This window comes from Loxodonta africana, chromosome 5, assembly GCF_030014295.1.
Source record: "Loxodonta africana isolate mLoxAfr1 chromosome 5, mLoxAfr1.hap2, whole genome shotgun sequence".
Classification (NCBI taxonomy): domain Eukaryota; kingdom Metazoa; phylum Chordata; class Mammalia; order Proboscidea; family Elephantidae; genus Loxodonta; species Loxodonta africana.
The window spans coordinates 14233600-14261329 of NC_087346.1; positions in this window are offsets into that span (position 1 = coordinate 14233600).

Genomic DNA, 27730 nt, shown 5'->3' on the forward strand with positions numbered 1-27730 from the left:
TCAACTTAATGGCAATGAGTATATAATGGGGTATGTCCTATTTAATAATTGCAGTTCATTTTTAATTTGATCCTTCAAAAGTCCTAGAAAATAGATAGAAAGAAGAGACAGAGCAAACATGGCACCCTAGAAAGATGCATCATTCCATCCCTTTGCAGCAAAAACTTTAAAAACTAAGTAAAACAGATACAAATGTAAATTCTGGAGCCCTAAGCATCAAATGAAGGGATAAAGAACTAGATCAAACACCAAATGGAAGAAGAAACTGAAGGAAAATGGCAAACAGGAGAGATACGGATTAGAGGTCCCCTGCTAACTAACAAGGCACAATGTCTCCATCTTGAAGCACAGTCAGAAATGATCCCAGACAGAGAGTAAGGAAGGCAAATTCATAGAGCTGTCAACAGGAGACAGAGTACCCAGTAACCAGAGAAACATACTTTCCCACTCCTTACCCTTCTGCCCTGTACATGAGCCACTCCTCTTCCTGACAGGCCATGCTGCCCCATTCTACTAGATATCTACCAGCCTGCCATCACCCCAGATCCACTCCATCCCCACCTGCCAGCTGCTGCCACACAATTTATTCTTTTTTCCCTTTCTTCCTTCTCTTTCTGCCTACCGCTTAGCTCTGTGCATCACCCACACCCCTCCCAATGGGCCATGTTGTGCTTCTTGGCTAGAGACCTCCTGACCCACCATCACCCAGGTCAACCCTGCCCCCACCTGCTGGCCTCTATATATCTAATGTTAGACCTACAACTCAAATAAATAGAGAGAGAACAGCAAAAGAAGCCCATGGTCACCAGAAGGAAGGAAATAATAAAGATTAGGGCAGAAATAAATGAAATAGAGAACATAAAAAAATAGAAAAAATCAATAAGACCAAAAGTTGTTTCTTTGAAAAGAGCAACACTGACCGAATGACGAAAGGAAAACACAAGAGGGAGCAAATAATCCAAATAAGAAATGGGATGGGGGACATTACAACAGACAAAACTGAAATAAAAAGGATCATAACAGAATACTACGAAAAATTGCACTCTGACAAATTTGAGAACCTACAGGAAACAGCCAAATTTCTAGAAACACATTACCTACATAAACTAACACAAGCTGAGATAGAAAATCTGAACAGACTCATAACAAGAGGAAAGACTGACAAGGTAATTAAAAAAAAAAAATAACTCCCAACAACAACAAGAAAAAAGCCCTGGCCAAGATAGGTTCACTGGAGAATTCTACCAAACCTTCAGAAAGGAGCTCACACCAGTACTAGTCGAACTATTTCAGAGCATAGAAAAGGAAGGAATGCTCTCAAATTCATTTTATGAAGCCAGCATAGCCCTGATACCAAAATCAGGCAAAAACACCTCAAAAAAAGAAAATTATAGACCAATACCTCTCACAAATATAGATACAAATATTGTCAACAAAATTCTAGCCATTAAAATTCAACATCATATCAAAAAAATAATATACCACAAACAAATGGGATTCATATCAGGTATGCAAGGATGGTTCAACATTAGAAAATCAATCACTGTAATCCACCACATAGATAGGACAAAAGAAAAGAATCACATGATTATCTCAATTGACACAGAGAAGGCATTTGATAAAGTCCAACACCCAACCCTGATAAAAACTCTCAATAAAATAGAAATAAAAAGGAAATTCCTCAACATAGTAAAGTGCATCTGTACAAAACCAACAGCCAACATCATTGTCAATGGAGAGAAAATGAAAGCTTTCCACCTGAGAATGGGAAGAAGAAAAACACGCCATTTATCACCACTCTTGTTTAACATTGTGTTAGAAGTCCTAGCTAAAAAAAAGAAGGCAAGAAAAAGAAATAAAGGACTTTCAAATTGGAAAGAAGAAGTAAACCAATCCCTGCTTCCAGATAACAGAATCCTATAGGGCCACTATCAGTTGGAATTGACTGAATGGTAATTTTTTTTTTCCCCCTTAATATGTAGAAAACCCCAAAGATTCCACAGGAAAGCTTCTGGAACTAATAGAAAGATTCATCAGAGTAGCAAGATAGAAGACCAACACACAAAAAAGAGTTGCATTCCAATTCACCAACAAAGAGGATTCAAAAAAGAAATCAGGAAAACAATATCACTTATAATAGCCCCTAGAAACAGAAAATACTTAGGAATAAACCCAACCAAGGACACAAAAGACCTGTACAAAGAAAACTACAAAATGTTATTTCAAGAAACCAAAATAGACCTACATAAATGGAAAAACATACCATGCTTATTGATAGGAAGACTCAACATTGCAAAAATGTCAATCCTACCCCAAGGAATCTACAGATATAATGCAATCCAATCCAAATTCCAACAGCGTTCTCTAACAAAATGGAAAAACTAATCACCAACTTTGTATCGAAAGGAAAGAGGCCCTGAATAAGCTAAGCATTATTGAAGAAAAAGAAGTGGTGTAATTATCAAGTGCTACGGCTGCCCTATAGGGTCACTATGAGTCAGAATGGACTTGATGGCAACGAGTTTTTTTTTTTTTTTTGTTTAGGAGGCCTCACACTATCTAATCTCAGAATCTGCTATACAGCCACGGTAGTCAAAACAGCCTGGTACAGGTACAAAGACAGACATACAGACCAATGAAATAGAATAGAGAGTCCAGATATAAATCCATCCACCTGTGGACAGCTGATCTTTGACAAAGAACCAAAGTCCTTTGAAGGGGGAAAAGACAATCTTTTTTAACAAATGGTGCTGGCAAAACTGGGTGTTATCTCTAAAAACATGAAACAGGACCCATACCTCACGCCATACACAAAAACTAACTCAAAATGCGTCAAAGACCTAAAGATAAAATCCTAAAACAATAAAGATTACAGAAGGAGAAATAGGGACTAGGCTAGGGGCTCTAACGTATGGCATAAGTGTAAGACAAACCACAGCTAACAATGCACAAACATCAAAAGAAAACCTAGATAACTAAGAACCCCTAAAAATGAATGCTTATCAAAACAGTAAAAATAGAACCTACGGACTGGAAAAAAAATTTTGTCTACAACATATCTGACAAGGATCTAATTTCTAAAATCTATGAAATACTTCAACACTTCAACAACAAAAAGGCAAATAATCCAATTAAAAAATTAGAAAAGGATATGAACAGACACTTAACTAAAGGCATTCAGGCAGCTAGCTGATGCATGAGGAAATGCTTGAGATCATTAGCCATTAGAGAAAAGGAAATAAAAAAACTACAATGAGATACCATGATACCCTGACATTACTAGCGCCAATGAAAAAAATTGAAAATAACAAATGTTGGAGAGGCTGCAAAGAGATTGTAACTCTTATGCACTGCTGGTGGGAATGTAAAATGGTACAACTACTATGGAAAATGATATGGTGACTCCTTAAATACCATACAATCCAACAATACCATTCCTAGGAATATATCCTAGAGAAATAAGAGCTGTCTCACAAAAAGACATCCATGTTCATTACAGCATTATTTACAATAGCAAAAAGATGGAAACAACCTAAGTGCCTGTCGACAGATGAATGGATAAACAGTCTATGGTATGTAACACAATGAAATACTATGCGACAACGAAGAACTATGATGAGTCCATGAAACATCTCACAACATGGGTGTATCTGGAGGGCATTATGCTGAGTGCAATAAGTCAATCACAAAAGAACAAATATTGTATGAGACCACTATCACAAAAACCCAACTACACACAGGAAAAAATAATCTTTGATTGTTACAGTGGAGGAGACTATTGAGGAGGGGAAGTCAGTAACTAAAGAGTAAAGAAGCTAACTTTTGTGAAGGGAAAGAGAACACACAACAAAGGGGAAGTCAGCAAAACTTGACAAAGGCAGCCATAGACGTTTCCCAGACACATCCAAACACCTTGAGGGACTGAGCTAATGGGGATGAGGAGTGGGGACTATAGTCTCAGAGGACATCTAGGTCAATTGGCATTACACTGTTCTTAAAGAAATTGCTCTACATCCTACCTAAGTGAGAGTGTCTGGAGTTTTAAAAGCTTGTGAGCAGCCACCTAAGTTACACCTATTGTTCCCATCTTGTATGGAGCAAAGGAGAATGAAAAAACCAAAGACACAAGGAAAACATCAGTCCAAGGGACTAAGGGACCACATGAAGCACAGCCTCCACCAGCCTGAGCCTGAATGCCAACCGCTCTGACATGGTCCTGGACAGAGTGGGAGAAAAATGTAGAACAAAATTCAAGCTCATGCAAAAAGGTCAGTGTTATTGGTCTGACAAAGACTGGACGAACCCCTGAGATTATTGTCCCTGAACACTCTGCTAACTCAGAGCTAAAGCCACCTTTCAGTCAAAGATTGGACAGGCCTATAAAGCAAACAATAACACCTGTGAGGATTGTGCTTCTTAGTTTAATTAAGTGTATGAGATCAAATGAGCAAGGCCTGTCCAAAAACAAAGACAAAAAGGCAGGTGGGGGCAGGAAAACTGGACAAATGGATGTGAAGAACCCAGGGTGGAAATGGAAAGGGGAGAGTATTGACACATTGCAAGGATTGCAACCAATGGCACAAAACAATTTGTGTATAAAATTTTTAATGAAAAACTAATTTGTGCTCTAAACTTTCACCTAAAACATAACAAAAAAAATTTAAAAAAGTAAAAAACCAAGACTTGGACAGAATTTAAAGGGAAAACAAAGCTACCTTGTCCTTAGAATTGAACCCTTTCTACTAATTAAGTTGATTTGACTAAAAAGTGGTAGAAATATCCAGTATCGACAATAATATTCATTTATTCAATAAGCATGGCATATAAGCTATGTGCTAAGTGATAATGTTAGAAGCACTTACAGACATTTTTCTTTAGCACTCAATCAGCTTCTTTTTTCACATTCAGCAGGTTCATACAACATGCTTACTGATATTAGATCATGCTCCCCTTTACTGCAAGTTTTCTTAGTAAATTCTCCATACACCATCAAAAAACCTCCAGGTGACCACTTCTTCAAATCTGGCAGTATCTGTGCCTGTCATTCTCAGTGAGCAGCCACTCTAGTAACTCTAGACCAAAAAAGTGAGGAAAAGAGTTACAATTACCCAAATTTGAAAAATAAAATTACACTATTAAATAGGGTTAGTGGAAGCAGATATAAGTTTGTCTACTATTCTCACCTTCACTCTTGGAAACTCGAGTTTGATTTCCAGTCAATGTATCTCACGGGCAGCCACTCCTGTCGAGTCTTTCACTGGCAGCTTGCATGCTGCTATGATGCGTAAGAGGTTTCAGTGTAGCTTCCAGGCTAGGAAGTACTAAGAAGAAAGGGCTTGTACTCCTGAAAATCTGCCAGTGAAAAACAATGATTCTATCCACAATGGATCATGGGGATGACAGAGACAGGCAGGGTTTTGTTTCATTGTGTGTGGAGTCACTGTGAGCGGAATGTCAACTTGACATCAGCTAAGAACAAGAAGAAGAAACTGGCAACTATTTAACCTTTAAGGATATTACTTTGTGCTGTGTTGTGCTATAATGCAAAGAAATAAGCACTTTCCTTAGGTTCTGACTTCAAATTAAACAACATGGACATTGATTTGTCAACATGTGTAAAAAATCTTTTAGACTCTGCAATTCCAAATTGACTAATAATGTACTTAAATTTTATGTATAAAGATGTTCTTCACAGTGTTACTTATTCATTTAAAAATTTTAAACAGAGAAGAGTGTAATGAAGAAAGTAAAAATCATCAATAAGAGCTGTCAGTTTTATTTATTTGTTTGTTAATTAACTAATTTACTTATTTTACTTTATATATATCTGCATTTTCCAATGCCATTACATATTCTTATAAAATATAATTTGAATAGTTATAGCATATATCAGTTGGGATAAGGCTGGGATGTATAATAAAATCAATAGACAACCCTGACCCTTTAATCTCATTGCTTTGCCATGCAAAAAAAAAAAAAAAAAATACTAAACCCATTGCCGCCAAGTTAATTCCACTCATAGCAATCCTATAGTACAGAGTAGAACTGCCCTATAGAGTATCCAAGGAGTGGCTGGTGGATTCCAACTGCCAACCTTTTCTTTGATAACCAATCTCTTAACCACTGTGCCATTACTGGGAATATATTCTGGGGTGTGGTTTTCAAATTCGTCATCCAAGATGACTACTAGAATCCCACAAATCACATTTTTATGCCAGGGAATGACTTGGTCCAAGAGCATAAGAGAGGTATTGTTGTTAGGTGGCATCAAGCTGGTTCCAATTCATAGTGACCCTATGTACAAGAGAACAAAACACTGCCCAGTCCTGCACCATCCTCACAATCTTTGTTATGCTTGAGCCCATTGTTGCAGCCATTGTGTCAATCCATCTTGTTGAGGGTCTTCCTTTCTTTCACTGACCCTCTACTTTACCTAGCATGATGTCCTTCTTCAGGGACTGATCTCTCCTGATAACATATCCAAATTATGTGAGACATAGACTCACCATCCTTGCTTCTAAGAAACATTCTGGTTGTACTCTTTCCAAGACAGATTTGTTCGTTCTTTTGGCAGTCCATGTCATATTCAATATTCTCCCCAATGCTACAATTCAAAGGCATCAATTCTTCAGTCTTCCTTTTGCATCATCCAGCCTTCACATGCATATGAAGTGATTGAAAACACCATGGCTTGGGTCAGGCACGCCTTAGTCTTCAAAGTGACATCTGTGCTTTCAACACTGTAAAGAGGTCTTTTGCAGCAGGTTTGCCCAATGCAATGCATCTTTTGATTTCTTGACTGCTGATTCCATAGGTGTTGATTGTGGATCCAAGTAAAATGAAGTCCTTGACAACTGCAATCTTTTCTCTGTTTATCATGATGTTTCTCATTGGTCCAGTTATGAAGATTTTTATTTTCTTTATGTTGAGGTGTGCCTTTGTTATCTAGTGCTGCTATAACAGAAATACCATGGGTGTATGGCTTTAACAAAGAGAACTTCATTTCTTCATGGTAAAGTAGGCTAAAAGTCCAAATTAGGGGTGTTGGCTCCAGAGGAAGCTTTCTCTGTTGGTTCTCGAGGAAGGTCCTTCTCATCAATCTTCCCTTGGTCTGGAGCATCTCAGCACAGGAAACTCAGGTCCAAAGGACATGCTCTACTCCTGGCACCACTTTCTAGGTGGTACGAGGTCACCCTTCTCTACTAGCTTCCCTTTCCTTTTATCTCTTCAGGGATAACAACTGGTGCAGGCAACACCCCAGGAAAACTCCCTTTACATTGAATCAGGGATGTGACCCAGTAAGGGTGTTACAATCCAACCCTAATCCTCTTTAACATAAAATTACAATCATAAAATGGAGGACAACCACAGAATACTAGGAATCATGGCCAAACCAAATTAACATACACATTTTTGGAGGGAACATAATTCAATCCATGACAAGGTGCAATCTATACTGACGGCTGTAGTCTTTGATCTTCATCAGTAAGTGCTTCAGTCCTCTTCACTTTCAGCAAGCAAAGTTGTGTCATCTGCATAATGCAGGTTGTTAATGAGTCTTCCTCCAATCTTGGTGCCCCATTATTTTTCATAGAGTCCAGCTTCTCGGATTATTTGTTCAGCATACAGATTAAATAGGTATGGTGGAAGGATACAGTCCTTTCCTGACTTTAAACCCTGCAGTGTCCCCTTGTTCTGTTCAAACAACTGTCTCTTGATCTATGTACATGTTCCTCAAGAGCACAATTAAGTGTTATGGAATTCCCATTCTTCACAATGTTATCCATAATTTATTATGATCCACACAGTCAAATGCCTTTGTATAGTCAATAAAACACAGGTAAACATCTTTCTGGTATTCTCTGCTTTCAGCCAGGATCCATTGGACATCAGCAATGATATCCCTGATTTCATGTCCTCTTCTGAACCCAGCTTGAATTTCTGGCAGTTCCCCATTGATACACTGTTGCAGCCATTTTTGAAAGATCTTCAGCAAAATTTTACTTGCATGTGATATTGATGATATTGTTCAATAATTGCCACATTCAGCTGGATCACCTTTCTTGGGAATAGGCATAAATATAGATCTCGTCCAGTCAGTTGGCCAGGTAGCTGTCTTCTAAATTTCTTAGCATAGACACATGAGAACTTCCAGTGCTGCATCCCTTTGTTGAAACATCTCAATTGATATTCTATCAATCCCTGGAGTCTTGTTTCTCCCCAATGCCTCCAGTGCAGCCTGGACTTCTTCCTTCAGTACCATCAGTTCCTGATCGTATGCTACCTCCTGAAATGGTTGAACGTCAACTAATTCCTTTTGGTATAGTGACTCTGTGTATTCTTTCCATCTTCTTTTGATGCTTCCTGAATCATTTAATATTTTTTCCATATAATCCTTCACTATTGCAACTTGAGGCTTCAATCTTTTCTTCAGTTCTTTCAGCTTGAAAAATTCTGAGCGTGTTCTTCCCTTTTGGTTTTCTATCTTCAGCTCTTTGCACATATCATCATAATACTTAACTTTGTCTTCTCAAGTCATCATTTGAAATCTTCTGTTCAGCTCTAGATTACCTGAATTTAGAGACCATCTCAAGGATAGATTCAACGCATTGAACACTAATGACCTAAGACCAGATGAGTTGTGGGTTGATATCAAGGACATCATACATGAAGAGAGCACGAAGTCATTAAAAAGACAAGAAAGAAAGAAAAGACCAAAAGGAATATCAGAAGAGACTCTGAAACTTGTTCTTGAACCTGAGTAGCTAAAGCCAAAGGAAGTTTCTTTTTAAGAACACTTCCCAGGGCCACCATACAACACTTTGTTTACATCCTGTTGCCTAAACTTACTCAAACCCAGCTTTAAGGGATTCTGGGAAATGTAGTCTTTTAGCTGAGTGTTTATCTCCACTCAGAATCTGGGATTTATTATAAAGGGAAAAGGAGGAATGGGTATAGGGAAGAAACTCACAGTTCTTGCCTCAGAAAATTTTATGTGTGAGACATTTAACAAAATTTTTCATCATATATAAAACCCCTGGTAATTCTAATAATACTAAAACACTCAAAAGTCAATATAAATAATAAATTGGTAGACAGTTGCCATCATAGTACTGATTTTAGGACAAATGCATGCAAAATTATAGACCCAAATGAAAATTCTATACAGACACAATTTTATACAGAGTAGTTTTCCCCCATAAATTGTTATACGTGTGTGTGTATGCTTTGTGTATAATTTGTTTTAATTTTTTTTTTAGTGTTTCCCCCATAAATTGTTATATGTGTGTGCGTATGGTTTGTGTATAATTTATTTTAAAACTTTTTTTTTTAAAGAAATCCTTGTTTTTTCCCTACCTAGGCAGACTGATTAACATTTCTTCAAGTGACTGTTCTAATCACATCAATTTTCAGATCCATTTCTCATTCAAATATATACGGACCTTATAATAATGATGCCAGTACTTATACTAGTACAAGGTATTTCAAAAAGCCTGGATGTTAATATATTTCAAGTCAGAGAAAAACAAATGCAAACTGAAGCATAGAGTAGAACAATCTACCAAATAAAAAAAATTAAAACTGCAACTTCTCCCACTTTTTAAACAGAAACAGAAAAGCACAAATAATCTCATATTCCCTGCATATTCAAGAAACTACCTCTACTACAAAAAACTTCAAATAAAAAACTTAATACTTTTTACCTTGATTCATAATATAAAAAAAAAATTTATATGAGAAGAGAGAATGTAGGTTTGGTTCAGTAGCTGAAATATTAATTTAGAGTACATAGGTAAATTCCATTATTCAAACTCTGTGCAAATGCCTAAATTTTCTTTTATTTGATCTTTTTCTTAATTTAATATCTAACAGTACAGCCTGTCATGAACATAAACAGTCCATTTTCATGATGTTTTCTTTCTTTGGAGCAGGGTTTGATGCTTAACAATATATGATATAAATCACTATCCCAGATTTTGACCTAATTTGAGGAAATATTTAGTTCTCATGAAGCTTTTTTCATATGTGAAATAGTGAATTTTATTAGTAACCTTTACACCACTTCTCTAAAGAGCTAGTTTTTTTTTTTTTTAACTTAGAAATTGGAAGTCTGATCATAACAAACCCAAAGTCAAAACATCACTGTATTTCTTTAGCGCTGGCCACTTGGGAAAGTTCTCATTACAAAGTGACAGCCACGGGCCATTTTCCCTGTTAAACTCAGATGAAAACTAAGCCACTTTGATCCATTCCTTTTGAAAAGATAAGACTGGTGTTATGGTTAAAACCTCAGCCGACAGATTTCAAATAAGACCAGTTTGAAGCTACGGGGTTTAAGAGAAAGAACAAAGAACATCTGAATCTGCTTACAATGGGGCAGCTCCTTTAATGGAATAAACTGCATGAAACCTACACTTTTCTTATCAAATGAGGCATCCTTTACTTTTACTGGACAGTCTTAATTGCTCAAGCCACTTGGTTAGACTATTTTTCAGGCTAATTACCTGTCAGATATCATTAGAAACGTTAATGGCACTTTAAAAATCACCCATTCCTCAAAGCTCCCTTTGTGAACTGTCTCACCAAATGCTACCCAATTGCTAGCGCACAATGAGATACTGCAGTAATTGTCGTGGGTGCGGGGTGCGGCACAACCAAGCCACAGTGAATTATAAATACTCCATTTTATGCAAAAATGTGTGGCTTGGGTGGTTGGTGATGTCTCTGGATTCTGCACTCTCTCACCAGCCTGGCCACTGTCACTGGTTGCTGGAGATGGGGACACTCGCAGGTTCTCGCTCAGATTCCACCTAGGGCTTCAGCCCCCTGTCCCTTGATGATCTCTGACCTCAGTAGTGGATTTATCATGCAACTAATGAAGTTTAAGATCACCGGTGGCGCAGTGGTTAAGTGTTCAGCTGCTAACCAAAAGGTCGGCAGTTGGAATCCACCAGCCCCTCTTTGGAAACTCTATGGGACAGCTCTACTCTGTCCTATAGGGCTGCTATGAGTCGGAATCCACTCCATGGCCAATGGGTTTGGGTTTTGGTTGTTTGTTTTTCTTTTTTGAATGAAGCTTAAGCTCTAGGGACTCTCGCTTGCACAGTCTCTTTCCAAATCCCTGGACCTAATTATTATTTCAGATTTTATCTTATATTCTTTAAACTGTTGTTGTTGTTAGGTGCCGTTGAGTCGGTTCCGACTCATAGCGACCCTATGCACAACAGAATGAAACACTGCCTGGTCCAGAGCCATCCTTACAATCGTTGTTATGCTTGAGCTCATTGTTGCAGCCACTGTGTCAATGCACCTCATTGAGGCTCTTCCTCTTTTCCACTGACCCTGTATTCTCCCAAGCATGATGTCCTTCTCCAGGCATTGATCCCTCCTGACAACATGTCCAAAGTATGTAAGACGCAGTCTTGCCATCCTTGCTTCTAAGGAGCATTCTGGCCCCACTTCTTCCAAGACAGATTTTTTCTCTTTTTTAGCAGTCCATGGTATATTCAATATTCTTCGCCAACACAAAAATTCAAAGGCGTCAACTCTTCTTCGGTCTTCCTTATTCATTGTCCAGCTTTCACATGCATATGATGTGATTGAAAATACCATGGCTTGGGTCAGGCGCACCTTAGTCTTCAAGGTGACATCTTTGCTCTTCAACACTTTGAAGAGGTCCTTTGCATCAGATTTGCCCAATGCAATGTGTCTTTTGATTTCTTGACTGTTGCTTCCATGAGTGTTGATTGTGGATCCAAGTAAAATGAAATCCTTGACAGCTTCAATCTTTTCTCTGTTTATCATGATGTTGCTCGTTGGTCCAGTTGTGAGGATTTTTGTTTTCTTTTTGTTGAGGAGTAGAACTGCCCCATAGAGTTTTCAAGGAGCACTCTCTGTTCTACGGGGTCGCTATGAGTCGGAATTGACTCGAGGGCACTGGGTTTTTTTTGGGTGGGTTATGTTGAGGTGTAATCCATACTGAAGGCTGTAGTCTTTGATCTTCATTAGTAGGTGCTTCAAGTCCTCTTCACTTTCAGCAAGCAAGGTTGTGTCATCTGCATAACGCAGGTTGTTACTGAGTCTTCCTCCAATCCTGATGCCCTGTTCTTCTTCATATAGTCCAATTTCTCAGATTATTTGTTCAGCATACAGATTAAATAGGTATGGTGAAAGAATACAACCCTGATGCTCACCTCTCCTGACTTTAAACCAATCAGTATCCCCTTGTTCTGTCCAAACAACTGTCTCTTGATCCATATAAAGTTTCCTTATGAGCACAATTAAATGTCCTGGAATTCCCATTCTTTGCAGCGTTATCCATAGTTTGTTATGATCCACAGAGTTGAATGCCTTTGCATAGTCAAAAAAAAAACACAGGTAAACATCCTTCTGGTATTCTCTGCTTTCAGCCAGGGTCCATCTGACATCAGCAATGATATTCCTGGTTCCCCTTCCTCTTCTGAAACCAGCCTGAATTTCTGGCAGTTCCCTGTCGATATACTGCAGCAGCTGAGCTTCCAGACTAAGACAGACTAGGAAAAAGGACCCGGCAGTCTGCTTCTAAAAAGCATTAGCCAGTGAAAACATTATGAATAGCAGCAGAACATTGTCTGATATAGTGCTGGAAGATGAGCCCCCCAGGATGGAAGGCACTCAAAAGATGACTGGGGAAGAGCTGCCTCCTCAAAGTAGAGTCGACCTTAATGATGTGGATTGAGTAAAGCTTCTGGGACCTTCATTTGCTGATGACTCAAAATGAGAAGAAACAGCTGCAAACATCCATTAATAATTGCAACCTGGAATGTACGAAGTATGAATCTAGGAAAATTGGATATTATCAAAAATGAAATGGAATGCATTAACATCGATATCCTAGGCATTTTTTTTTTTTTTTTTTTAGTGAGCTAAAATGGACTGATAGTGGCCATTTTGAATTGGACCATCATATAGTCTACTATCCTGGGAATAACAACTTGAAGAGGAATGGTGTTGCATTCATCGTCAAAAAGAACATTTCAAAATCTATCCTAAAGTACAACGCTGTCAGTGATAGGATAATATCCATACGCCTACAAGGAAGACCAGTTAATACAACTATTATCCAAATTTATGCACCAACCTCTAGGGCCAAAGAAGAAGAAATAGAAGATTTTTATCCACTGCTACAGTCTGAAATTGATCGAACATGCAATCAAGATGCATTGATAATTACTGGTGATTTTAATTCAAAAGTTGGAAACAAAGAAGAAGGGTCAGTAGTTGGAAAATACGGCCTTGGTGATAGAAACAATGCCAGAAATGGAATGATAGAATTTTGCAAGACCAACGACTTCTTCATTGCAAATACCTTCTTTCACCAACATAAAAGGCGACTATACTTTTTTTTTTTTTTTATACACATGGACCTCACCAGATGGAACACACAGAAATCAAATTGACTACATCAGTGGAAAGAGATGATGGAAAAGCTCAATATCATCAGTCAGAACAAGGCCAGGGGCCAACTGTGGAACAGACCATCAATTCCTCCTATGCAAGTTCAAGCTGAAACTGAAGAAAATCAGAGCAAGTCCATGAGAGCCAAAATATGATCATGAGTACATCCCACCTGAATTTAGAGACCATCTCAAAAATAGATTTGATGCATTGAACACTAGTGACCACAGACCAGATGAGTTGTGGAATGACTTCAAGAACATCACCCATGAAGAAAGCAAAAGGTCACTGAAAAGAAAGAAAAGACCAAGATGGATGTCAGAGGAGACTCTGAAACTTGCTCTTGAGAGTCGAGCAGCTAAAGCAAAAGGAAGAATTGATGAAGTAAAAGAACTGAACAGAAGATTTTGAAGGGCCCCTTGAGAAGACAAAGTAAAGTACTATAATGACATGCACAAAGAGCTGGAGATGGAAAACCAAAAGGGAAGAACACACATGGCGTTTCTCAAGCTGAAAGAACCAAAGAAAAAATTCAAGCCTTGAGTTGCAATAGTGTAGGATTCCATGGGGAAAATATTAAATGATGAAGGAAGCATCAAAAGCAGATGGAAGGAATATACAGAGTCATTATACCAAAAAGAATTAGTCGATATTCAACCATTTCAAGAGGTGGCATATGATCAGGAACCAATGATAATGAAGGAAGAAGTCCAAGCTGCTCTGAAGGCATTAGCGAAAAATAAAACACATACTTATCTATAATTACGCTGAATGTAAATGGACTAAATGCACCAATAAAGAGACAGAGAGTCTCAGACTAGATAAAGAAACACGATCTGTCTATATGCTGCCTACAAGAGACACACCTTAGACTCAGAGACACAAACTAAAACTCAAAGGATGGAAAAAAATATATCAAGCAAACAACAATCAAAAAAGAGCACGAGCAGCAAAATTAATTTCTGACAAAATAGACTTCAAAGTTAAATCCACCACAAAGGGTAAAGAAGGACACTACATAATGATTAAAGGGGCAATTGACCAGGAAGATATAACCATCTTAAATATTTATGCACCCAATGACAGGGCAGCAAGATACATAAAACAAACTTGAATAGAACTGAAAAGTGAGATAGACACTGCCACAATTATAGTAGGAGACTTTAACACACCACTTTCGGAGAAGGACAGGACTTCCAGTAAGAAGCTCAATAGAGACATGGAAGACCTAATTACGACAATCAACCAACTTGACCTCATTGACTTATACAGAATACTCCACCCAACAGCTGCAAAGTATACTTTTTTTTCTAGCACACAAGGAACACTGTCTAGAATAGACCACATATTAGGTCGTAAAACAAACCTTTGCAGAATCCAAAACATCAAAATATTACAAAGCATCTTCTCAGACCATAAGGCCATAAAAGTGGAAATCAATAACAGAAAAGTTAGGGAAAAGAAATCAAATACTTGGAAACTGAACAATAACCTGCTCAAAAAAGACTGGGTTCTAGAAGACATTAAGGAGGGAATAAAGAAATTCATAGAATGCAACGAGAATGTAAATACTTCCTATCAAAACCTCTGGGACACAGCAAAAGCATTGCTCAGAGGTCAATTTATATCAACAAATGCACACATGCAAAAAGAAGAAAGAGCCAAAATCAGAGAACTGTCCCTACAACTTGAACAAATAGAAAGTGAGCAACAAAAGAATCCATCAGGCACCAAAAGAAAACAAATAATAAAAATTAGAGCTGAACTAAATGAATTAGAGAACAGAAAAACAATTGAAAGAATTGACAAAGACAAAAGCTGGTTCTTTGAAAAAGTTAACAAAATTGATAAACCATTGGCCAGACTAACTAAAGAAATACAGGAAAGGAAACAAATAACCCAAATAAGAAATGAGATGGGCCATGTCACAACAGACCCAATTGAAATTAAAAGAATCATATCAGATTATTATGAAAAATTGTACTCTAACAAATTTGCAAACCTAGACGAAATGGATGAATTCCTAGAAAAACACTACCTACCTAAACTAACACAATCAGGATTAGAACAACTAAATACACCCATAACAAAAAAAGAGATTGAGAAGGTAATCAAAAAACTCCCAACAAAAAAAAAGCCCTGGCCCGGATGGCTTCACTGCAGAGTTCTACCAAACTTTCAGAGAAGAGTTAACACCACTACTACTAAAGGTATTTCAAAGCATAGAAAATGACGGAATACTACCTAACTCATTCTATGAAGCCACCATTTCCCTGATACCAAAACCAGGTAAAGACATCACAAAAAAAGAAAATTAGAGACCTATATCCCTCATGAACATAGATGCAAAAATCCTCAACAAAATTCTAGCCAATAGAATTCAACAACATATCAAAAAAATAATCCACCATGACCAAGTGGGATTTATACCAGGTATGCAAGGCTGGTTTAATATTAGAAAAGCCATTAATGTAATCCACCATATAAATAAAACAAAAGACAAAAACCACATGATCTTATCAATTGATGCAGAAAAGGCATTCGACAAAGTTCAACACCAATTAATGATAAAAACTCAGCAAAACAGGAATTGAAAGAAAATTCCTCAACATAATACAGGGCTTTTATACAAAGCCAACATCCAACATCACTCTAAATGGAGAGAGCCTGGAAGCATTTACCTTGAGAACGGGAACCAGACAAGGATGCCCTTTATCACCGCTCTTATTCAACATTGTGCTAGAGGTCCTAGCCAGAGCAATTAGGCTAGACAAAGAAATAAAGCGCATCCAGATTGGCGAGGAAGAAGTCAAATTACCTCTATTTGCAGATGACATGATCTTATGCACAGAAAACCCTAAGGAATCCTCAAGAAAACTACTGAAACTAATAGAAGAGTTTGACAGAGTCTCAGGTTATAAGATAAAAATACAAAAATCACTTGGATTCCTCTACATCAACAAAAAGAACATCGAAGAGGAAATCACCAAATCAATACCATTCACAGTAGCCCCCAAGAAGATAAAATACTTAGGAATAAATCTTACCAAAGATGTAAAAGACCTATATAAAGAAAACTACAAAGTACTACTACAAGAAACTAAAAAGGACCTACGTAAGTGGAAAAACATACCTTGCTCGTGGATAGGAAGACTTAACATAGTAAAAATGTCTATTCTACCAAAAGCCATCTACACATACAATGCACTTCCGATCCAAATTCCAATGACATTTTTTAATGTGATAGAAAAACAAATCACCAACTTCACATGGAAGGGAAAGAAGCCCCGGATAAGTAAAGCATTATTGAAAAAGAAGAAGAAAGTGGGAGGCCTCGCTCTACTTGATTTTAGAACATATTATACAGCCACAGTAGTCAAAACAGCCTGGTACTGGTACAACAACAGACACATAGACCAATGGGACAGAATTGAGAACCCAGATATAAAACCATCCACATATGAGCAGCTGATATTTGACAAAGGCCCAGTGTCAGTTAATTGGGAAAAAGATAGTCTTTTTAACAAATGGTGCTGGCATAACTGGATATCCATTTGCAAAAAAATGAAACAGGACCCATACCTGACACCATGCACAAAAACTAACTCCAAGTGGATCAAAGACCTAAACATAAAGACTAAAACGATAAAGATCATGGAAGAAAAAATAGGGACAACTTTAGAAGCCCTAACACAAGGCATAAACAGAATACAAAACATTACCAAAAATGACAAAGAGAAACCAGATAACTGGGAGTTCCTAAAAATCAAACACCTATGCTCATCTAAAGACTTCACCAAAACAGGAAAAAGACCACCTACAGATTGGGAAAGAATTTTCAGCTATGACATCTCTGACCAGCACCTGATCTCTAAAATCTATACGATTCTGTTAAAACTCAACCACAAAAAGACAAACAACCCAATCAAGAAGTGGGCAAAGGATATGAACACGTACTTCACTAAAGAAGATATTCAGGCAGCTAACAGACGCATGAGAAAATGCTCTGTATCATTAGCCATTAGAGAAATGCAAATTAAAACTATGATGAGATTCCATCTCACTCCAGCAAGGCTGGCATTAATCCAAAAAACACAAAATAATAAATGTTGGAGAGGCTGCGGAGAGATTGGAACTCTTATACACTGCTGGTGGGAATGAAAAACGGTACAACCGCTTTGGAAATCTGTCTGCCGTTTTCTTAAAAAGTTAGAAATAGAGCTACCATACAACCCAGAAATCCCACTCCTCAGAATATACCCTAGAGAAATAAGAGCCTTCGCACGAACAGATATATGCACACCCATGTTTATTGCAGCTCTGTTTACAATAGCAAAAAGCTGGAAGCAACCAAGGTGTCCATCAAAGGATGAATGGTTAAATAAATTGTGGTATATTCACACAATGGAATACTACACATCGATAAAGAACAGTGACGAATCTGTGAAACATTTCATAACGTGGAGGAACCTGGAAGGCATTATGCTGAGTGAAATTAGTCAGATGCAAAAGGACAAATATTGTATAAGACCACTATTATAAGATCTTGAGAAATAGTATAAGCTGAGAAGAACACACACTTTTGTGGTTACGAGGGGGGGAGGAAGGGAGGGTGGGAGAGGGTTATTTACTGATTAGTTAGTAGATAAGAACTACTTTAGGTGAAGGGAAGGACAATACTCAATACAGAGAAGGTCAGCTCAACTGGACTGGACCAAAAGCAAAGAAGTTTCCAGGATAAACTGAGTGCTTCGAAGGTCAGCGGAGCAAGGGTGGGGGTTTGGGGACTGTGGCTTAAGGGGACTTCTAAGTCAATTTGGAAAATAATTCTATTATGAAAACATTCTGCATCCCACTTTGAAGTGTGGCATCTGGGGTCTTAAATGCTAACAAGCGGCCATCTAAGATGCATCAATTGGTCTCAAACCACCTGGATCAAAGGAGAATGAAGAACACCAAGGTCACACGATAACTATGAGCCCAAGAGACAGAAAGGGCCACATGAACCAGAGACTTACATCATCCTGAAACCAGAAGAACTAGATGGTGCCTGGCCACAACCAATGACCGCCCTGACAGGGAGCACAACAGAGAACCCCTGAGGGAGCAGGAGAACAATGGGATGCAGACCCCAAATTCTCATAAAAAGACCTGACTTAATGGTCTGACTGAGACAAGAAGAATCCCGGCGGTCATGGTCCCCAAACCTTCTGTTGGCCCAGGACAGGAACCATTCCCGAAGACAACTCATCAGACATGAAAGGGACTGGACAATGGATTGGAGAGAGATGCTGATGAAGAGTGAGCTACTTGTATCAGGTGGACACTTGAGACTGTGTTGGCATCTCCTGTCTGGAGGGGAGATGGGAGCGTAGAGGGGGTTAGAAACTGGCAAAACCGGCATGAAAGGAGAGACTGGAAGGAGGGAGCGGGCTGACTCATTAGGGGGAGAGTAAGTGGGAGTATGGAGTAAGGTGTATATAAGCTTATGTGTGACAGACTGACTTGATTTGTAAACTTTCACTTAAAGCACAATAAAAATTATTTAAAAAAAAATTTGTCTTTATGAGTCAAGGCTTTTTTGTGCTACTAAAAATTAGATTTAGAAATAAATTATATGCTGTGAGATTAAAAAATAATTAACTTTTATCTGGTATCCAGTATGCCCTACATAATTAATGTTATTTCACTTAATTCTCACAACAGTCCTATGAGGTATCAATGTCCCCACTTGATAAATGAGCGGGTATAGGCTGGGACCTGTTTGTCCTGTCCAATTATTAAAACCTAGGTCTCCTGAACCATATCTAAGGTGCCCTCCAGAAAACCATGCTTCTTCTCTGTAAGAACTCCTTTTGCTTATTTGTATTCATTTATTCATTCACTGAATTCAGTAAATATTTATTTTTAGAGAATCCATAATATTTTAGGCACAATCCTAGGCCCAGGGAGAAAAGTCTTGAACAAAACAGACAAAATCTCTGCCATAAGGGAATTTAATTGCACTTAAAAACCAAAAAAAAAAAAAAACTTGCTTAGATATTCATTTCCTCCTCCCTGGGAACTGAGCCATTACCCAGTCATTCACCCTGAGAACACCAGCTGGCACATGTTGTTGAGGGGTGTCGGGAAATTACTATGTAACTCTTTACAAATTATTTTTGCTATGTTATGTTGTTTTGAAAATGTTGTGTGTTAAAAGAATGAGGTAAACCCTTTTAGAATTTTTCTATAAGAATTAGACTGGCTTAGAAAACCAACTTTACTGACAGCACGGCTGCTCCTCCGTCGTGCAAAGAAAACGTTAAGGAAGCTCTGAGCTAAAGAATAAGAGGAATGAGTCCTCGGGTTAAATAAGTGTGAATAAGCAGGGTAGCCTAGAAAAAAAATCACATCGGAAAAAAAGTCTAAATTTTCAGCAAAAGAAGAAACCACTCAATTCTATCACACAATCGATTTTACTTAGGAGGTAACATGCTATCTGAAAAAACAATGTACATATTATGTAAAAGCTTTCCTTTCGGGGCCTGGTTTGAATCAAATAGAAAAAAAAAAGGTCTTGAAATTTGGAGCATGGGGTTTGGGGTTTACATTCTAGTTAGAATTCAGGTTAAGTTCATTAATGTGCCTATTATGTGCCTAAGAGATAAAACAAAAAAAGAAAGATGTACTCTATTTAATGATGATAAATTCTATGAAGTTAAGGTGTGGGAGGCAGAGAGTGATGGAGGGTTCTGTTTTAGATGAGGTGGTTTTGGAAAAACATGCAGATAAAGTGACAGTTGAACTTATGGGAAGGAATGAGCCATGTGGACAGCTGGAGAAAGAGTCCCAAGCAAAGGAGCAGACTCGCAAAGACTTTGAGGTGTGAGTTTCCTGGAGTACTAAAGAAACATCAAAACATTGGTATAGCTGGAGTATAGTTTGGCAAGAGAGTAAACAGGATGAGGTGAATCAGAAAGGAAGAGTGGGGAAATATCCTGCAGGGCCTTGAGGGCCGTGGTAAGAACTGAGTGAGATGGGAAGATGTTGGAGGACTTTGCAAACAGGGGTAATGTGATCTGGCAAACTTTTCTAAAAGACCACCCTGGCTGCTGTGCGGAAGACAGGGTATGGCACAAGGGTGGAATCAAGAAGACCAGTTAGACCACTTTACCAGGGTGGAAGTAGTGAGTGGTTGGCTGAGTTCTGGACATATTTCAAAATCACTTAAGATTTGGATAGGTGAGATTCAAGATGTGAGAGTAAGACAGGAATCAGGAATGACTTCCATACTTTTGGACTAACCACCTGGCAGATTGAGTTATATTCACTGAGACGGGAAAGACTTCTGGAAGAGCAGATTTCAGGAGAAAATGTAAAAGTTCAGATTTTGATGTGTTAGAATTGAGCTGTCTAATTAGTGTCTGAGTGCAGATGTCAAGCTGAAAATTGAGTGAGCCTGGGATTCGGGATTGAGACAAAGGTTAGACACATAACATTGGGAATTACCTGAATAGATGCTTTTTAAAACCTTGAGATTAGATAACATGGATAGGAAAGAGTTAAGGACTGAGGTAGGGCCCCCAATATATGAATTTTGGAAATTTGAGGCAAATCTAGCAAAAGAGTGATAATGAGTGGGTGGGAGGGGAATCAAGAGAGAGTCGTGGCTCCGAAGCCAAACGAAGAAAGGGTTTCCAACCAGAAGAGATGATGAGCTCTGTCAATGCCCTGAGTAAGATGCATGGACCATTGGATTTGCAACAAGTAGACTATTAGAGGGTTTGATCAGAGCAGTTCCCAATGAGTGGTGGAGACAAAAATTTCACCCTGCATGATGCCTAGTCAAGTATCTAATAAATAATAGTTGCTCAATAGATATGTCTTGACTACATTAATTAACATTCAGGAATTAACACAGAGAATATATTTAGATAAATTGTTTAGCTTGATTGTTAAGTATTGACCATCTTATGTTTCTTTAAATCTTGTTCCAAATTATATTTATTTTTGCCTTTATATTCTAGAAACTGCTTATAAAACTTATTCAATTATATTTTAGTAAATTAGGAAAGTACTTTTTAATATCTACTTATACGGTGAATTATCTAGGTCAACCAAGCCAGCTAAGATTTAAGATGGTCTCTTTCTATCATCCAATGATAACACTGACATCTAGTGGTTAATAATCTGAACTTTGGTTATCTATTTCACTCCCTCAAAGGGAAAACCAGTTAATTTTAAAGTATGATATAAGCACTACAAAAAAGGAAGACAGAGGAAGAATTAACGTATTTAAATTGTGGTGTTGGTGAAGAATATTGAATATACCACGGACTACCAGACGAACAAACAAATTAGTCTTAAAAAAAAAAAACAGAATGCTTCTTAAGCGTGAGTGTGTCTAGACTGTGGCTGACTTACTTTGGACACATCATCAGGAAAGATCAATTTCTGAAAAGGGACATAGTGGTTGGTAAAGTAGAAAGCCAACAAAAATGAGGGAAACCCTCAATGAGATGGACTGACTCCATAGCTAGAAGGAACTTAGACACACAAAGATCAAGAAGGTGATGCAGGACAGTGCAACGTTTTATTCTGTTATGCATAAGATCGCCATGAGTCGCAGCTGACTCAAAGATACCTAACAATAACAACATAAACACTAGCTCGTGTACCATAAGTTGTTAGTCAGCTTTAGAAAAATCTGTACATTGAGAATGGAGTGTACTTTTAAAATAAATCATCTTCCATGAAAGAGCAGGAAACGTAACTCCAGAATGTGGGCTTCCCAAAGTTACTGACTGAAGTTTCAACTCCAAAGCATTTTCTATAGCACTCTAGTTCTACAGATGCTAATAAATAATTACCCTTGTACAAAGAAGATTCAGTGGTCGAATAAATATTCAAAATTTTCATCCCCACTCCTACTCCTTAACTTCCTTTATTTATCTGGGGATAGCAATATTTACCACCTGACTTACAACTTACATTACTTATTTGTTTCTTGTCTGTGTTTCCCACTGGAATGTGAGCTCCACAGAGGCAAGAGTTTTTCTATGTTTCCCCCTACCCTTTTAAGTATCCCCAGAATTAAGAACACTGCCTGACATGTAATAGAAGCCCGCTAAAATATTTGTGATTGAATTAAATAAATTTGAGAAATCTTGGGTTAAACAAAGTTAAATTGGTGTATATGATTTAGGAATTCTCAGGGCCATTGTGATAGGGTGAATGTGTTTTGCATGTGGAAAGGACATGAATTTTGGGGGAACCAAAGGGTAGAATGTTATAGTTTGAATAGTGTCCCCCCAAAATATGTGTTGTAAACCTATACCTGTGGATGCAATCCCACTTGGGAGTAGGTTTTTCTTGGTTATGTTGATGAGATCATGTCAGCACAGGGTGCGTCTTAAAGCAATCACTTTTGAGATCCAAAAGAGCAGATTAGGCACAAAAGCAAGGAAGCACTGGGGGAAGATAGATGTCATGCCACATGAAGATTGACAAGGAACCAAGGAACAGAAACTTAAAAGAGATGGGTCGCTTTCCCCAGAGCAGACAGCCTTCCTCTAGTGTCAGGACCCTGAATTCAGACTGCCAGCCTATTAAACTGTAAGAAAATAAATTTTCGTTCATTAAAGTCACTCACTTGTGGTATTTCTGTTATAGCAGAAGTAAGAAATTAAGACAGCATTAATATGCTAATGAAAGTGTGAATTCCAAAGAGCGGCATACAGAATTTCCCAAATATCCTCCCTCCCCATTCTGTTCCCAGCATTCCACAGGAGTATCATTCTACTAAACATATTTTACCAACGTCTGGTCTAATTTATGGAGTCCTTGGATGGTGTAAATGGCTAACCTGTTCAACTGCACCCAGAGGTGCCTCAGAAAAAAGGCCTGGCAACTACTTCTGAGAAAAATCAGCCACTGAAAACCCTATGGATCACAGTTCTACTCTGACACACAAGAGGTCACCATAAATTAAAACTGACTCAACAGTAACTAGTTGGTCTGACTCATGGGCCTATGATCCTAAATCCATTCACTTCTAATTCAGTGGTCCCTGCCACACTCTGTGGTATCCATGTTAAAATTAACACACCATGAAATACTGAGAATATACTAAATTGATAGTACATAGAGAACAAATTGCTAAGGAGCCAAATAATGCAAAGAGGAAACAAAACCTATTCCAATGAATGGCCCATGACTGATGGTATTTAAATGATATTTCTGTGAAGCCCATCTCCCTCTGCCCTCAAAAATGATCAAAATGGAAGTTTGAATTACATTGGAAATAAAGGAAAGAGCTTGTTATGTGGAGAAATAAAGGTTATATGGAACAGCATGGCAAAATAACTGCTCTCTTTCATCAGAAAAAACAGGTATGGTAACATATGAATGATCAGTCATTTGGACTGATGTGCGCTCAAAGAAGCAAAAACCCTTTATGATAACCTTTAGGAATGATGTTTGCAAAAATATGCAATAGAAGACAAGAACCTCTTAACATCTGAGTCCAATTTTACTTTAGCAAATCCCTTCTGTTTTATTCCGTTCTTATTTTAGTAGCTGCATCAGGAATAGAGAGGGTCCTTCCTGGAAACTGATTGCATAGTATTGTCATCACAGCATGCTTGGATCTTTCATGGGGAGAGCAGGTCATTCACAGAGCCAGGTACGGTTTGTTAAATCCTTAGGAACACTGAGAAATGCTGCATAAAACTAAGGTGATACTGTCCATTACAAGACAGAACCAAAGTCTGCACAGAGAAACTAACCCTCCTGTCACCTTTTCACATTTTGACCTAGTTATACAGATTTTGCACTACTGTTAAAAAAACACTGTACATTTAATGCACAATTTCTTTGAAATAGCAATAATTGCAAAAAGAAAACACAACTACAAAAAATAAAACTCTGCAGGAACTTTTGAAATATGTCTGCATGATTGCCAGGAATTAATCACCATCAGTATAGGTTTGACCTCAAAATCTGCCCAGGAATTCTAGAAAACAAATAGACCAGAAGAGTTCATCTTTTCCCTTGGAATCTTCACGTCTAACATCGGACGTGTGGTGGTGTGTTCTCACACAGAGGACATGATTTCATGATTAGATTTTCAGTACATCTGGGCTGCAGTTCCAGGCCAGCCACTAACTAGCTACAGGGTCTAACCAGTTCGCATAGCCTTTTTGACCTCTATCCCCCTTTATAAAATGGGGGTTGTAATTCTGGCTCTATCATCCTCACAGGGGTGTGAAATAATAGACATGAAAGCATCTTTTGAAACTGTAGTATATCCAGAGTTCTGTGATAATGACAGGAAGGAGAGCAGAGAAAGCCTGTCGTGAGGGAGAACATTGGAAACGCTGTACTGGATCAGGCAGGGCATTCCAACCAATCCCATTGCTACTTCAGATTAATCTGTGAGCAGTTTCAAAAGCCATTATGACTTTTTAAGAAGAAGCTCATACCCTGCCTGGATAACTCCTTACTGCATTTAATAGGCAACCATTGCTAATAAATTCTATCGTGTCTCGAAATTGTTCACACACCCACAGCCCACAGGCCATGTCCTGATGGTGGTTTATAGACTATCAGACATAAAGCAGCTCAATCCACTGGTTTGCAACAATTGGAAAAAAACTGTTAATTAGTTACCTCTGGCAGGGGGTGGGGAGGTTTAGAAACACAGTGGTTTTATGGCTCCAGATTTCAAGATCAGAGCAAATATCTTTTTCCTCTGACCCACTCCTCCTTTATGCACCTCGTTTTGTATTTTGGCCAGGAGCCACCTCTTCCCTCCAAAAAACAACTTTTCTGCTTTTATACTAATCTTAAATAAAAGAGACCTTACTCTTCTATATATGTGTGTATATCTATATATATAGATATAGATATAAAGTTGTACACACAGATCTGGTTATTTTTTACTCTCTCCACAGGCTTTCTGTTAAATAGGGCCACCTCATCTTCAGCTCTCTGCAGCATTTGTAGTCCCATGGACTTGCATTCTTTACTTTCAACACACTCTTCCAATGCCGTTTTTGCATCTAGGTGTCTGTCTTGAAGGAACTGTCTTTAACTTCATGAGAATCTGATCTTCTGTTTGCTACTGGCAAATATACAACGTACCTGCTACCCTTTATCTTCTCTTACATAAGAAAACTAGGCAAAAAAAAAAAATTTTCCTTGGCATTTTTCCAATTTTTTAAGAGCTACAAAGTTCTGGACAAATATGTCTGAGTATGAAGATGAGGATGGTGAGCAACACTGATACACAGAGAACCAAGATGTAAAGGTAGCGGTGATGAGGTTGATCCTTGTGACCGCGCCTGGGAGGGAATGCTGCATTTGACAGGGGAGTGGCAGCTCTAGGTAGTGGTTTGAAGAGCTCTAGCCACCATCATTAACTGTGCCAGCTCCTCAAAACCACTCACATTAATAGCACTAATGATATGTAATAAGGACACTTGGAATTTTCTTTCCTTTCGTAAAGCACACATAAAGATATCCCTTAAGAATCTTTGCTACATTTATTAACAAGTAAAAACACTGAGCTTGTTCTGTGAAAACAGCTCCAAAACTTCAGAGCCATTCTCCTATCTCCCTTTTCCCCTAAATACATCTCTCCCGAGTCCATTTTATATACACAGAAATTCTGGAGGTCCCTGTTGATACAGAGCTCGCTGCGTCAGTGACCCGCATGCTTTAACCAAGGGTTGAGATCACCTTTCACTTTGTGTGGTGTGAGAAAGGTGTCTGGGGCGTGAAGCACGGAGGGAAGATGTTACCCTACATGCTAACAATTAGAAAAGGTGTGGCCGGGGGAACACTCTGAATTCTCATCCTGAGAGGTTCAGATCAATATCTGGGGCCCCCAGGTACCTTTCATATGAAAAAATAGAGGGTTTTTTCCTCCCCTCAAATATAACAGTTGATGTATTAAAAGCTCAGCGAGTTTAGTCACTTTTTATCTTTCCCTTTAAATCTGAATGATTGTACTGAGCTTTTAAGGTCTGTGCCAGCTAGCTAGGGCATTTTAGTAATCTATTTTTAATATGTACCAACTTCTGTTCTTTTTAGTTCTGCCTTAAGACATACTTTTATCTTTACTAGTGTGCAGAGATCATCAAAAAATATAAGTTCTCCATTACATGACAACTCATAATGAGTCTTAATGAAGCTTGGGAACAGCTGTTTAAAAACTCCCGTTGAATAGCTTCCTAAGCAGCATTCACTTACGATGGCCTCCCTGCTGCGACATTGCCTGAGCCTCAGCACTCGCCATACATATAATGAGAAGGGTGAGAATGAAATTTTTCTCCAGTTTCATTGGGTATTTTATTTTCATCAAAATGCTAATACACTATTATGAATTAGTGTGTGATGAACCATCAGCCCAATGCCTTTCACCTTTTTAATTATATTCCTTCATGGAACAGAAAAGAAAGTAAATGTTACTATGCAAATTTTTTAAGAAATTATGTCTTTGGTGAACATGAGGGTGGGAGGAAGAACATAGAACAAACTTACTTTTTAATTATATCGGAGATGCATTGCAACTGCGAAATGCTGAAAATTAAGTTAAGCCCAGATGATTTCAAATGAGAGCCACAATCTGAAATTTAAAGGATTTTGACTTCACTATGTAGGTTAATACGTGTGAAGAAAAACTAAAACGAACTCTCAATATGAACTTAGTCTCATTCTGTTTCTCATTTACACTTTCAAATGGACTCATCTAGTTGTTCTAATTTTTCTCCCTACATGTCAAGGGTCCTAGAGGAAATGTTAATGAGCATAATAGTTTCACTCTACTACTAATTTATCCCGTGTTCCTCATTACTTCCAAAATCCAGTTTTTCTTTGTACGTATTTTATTTTTTCTACTGCTCACTTTGACTGATTCTTTTTATATCAATTACATCTCTAATTGAAACCATGTAGAGTAGAACATAAATGATTCTCTAGATACTAAATACAAGAATAAACTCACACCTAGCAGAGTGCCTTATGCATAGTAGACATTGAGTGTTTGCTGACTTGAAATTAACAAGTCTCTTTATTTCTGATCTTTAGGATATTCAAGTCAATCACATATTTCTTAATTTAATTTAAGCACCGTCTTGGTAAAAGCATGTGAAAGCTTGGCAGTGAATAAGGAAGACTGACAAATTGATGCCTTTGAATTATGGTGTTGGTTAAAAATATTGAACATACCATGGACTGCCAGAAGAATGAACAAATCTATCTTGGAAGAAATACAGCCAGAATGCTCCTTTGAAGCTAGAATGGCTCG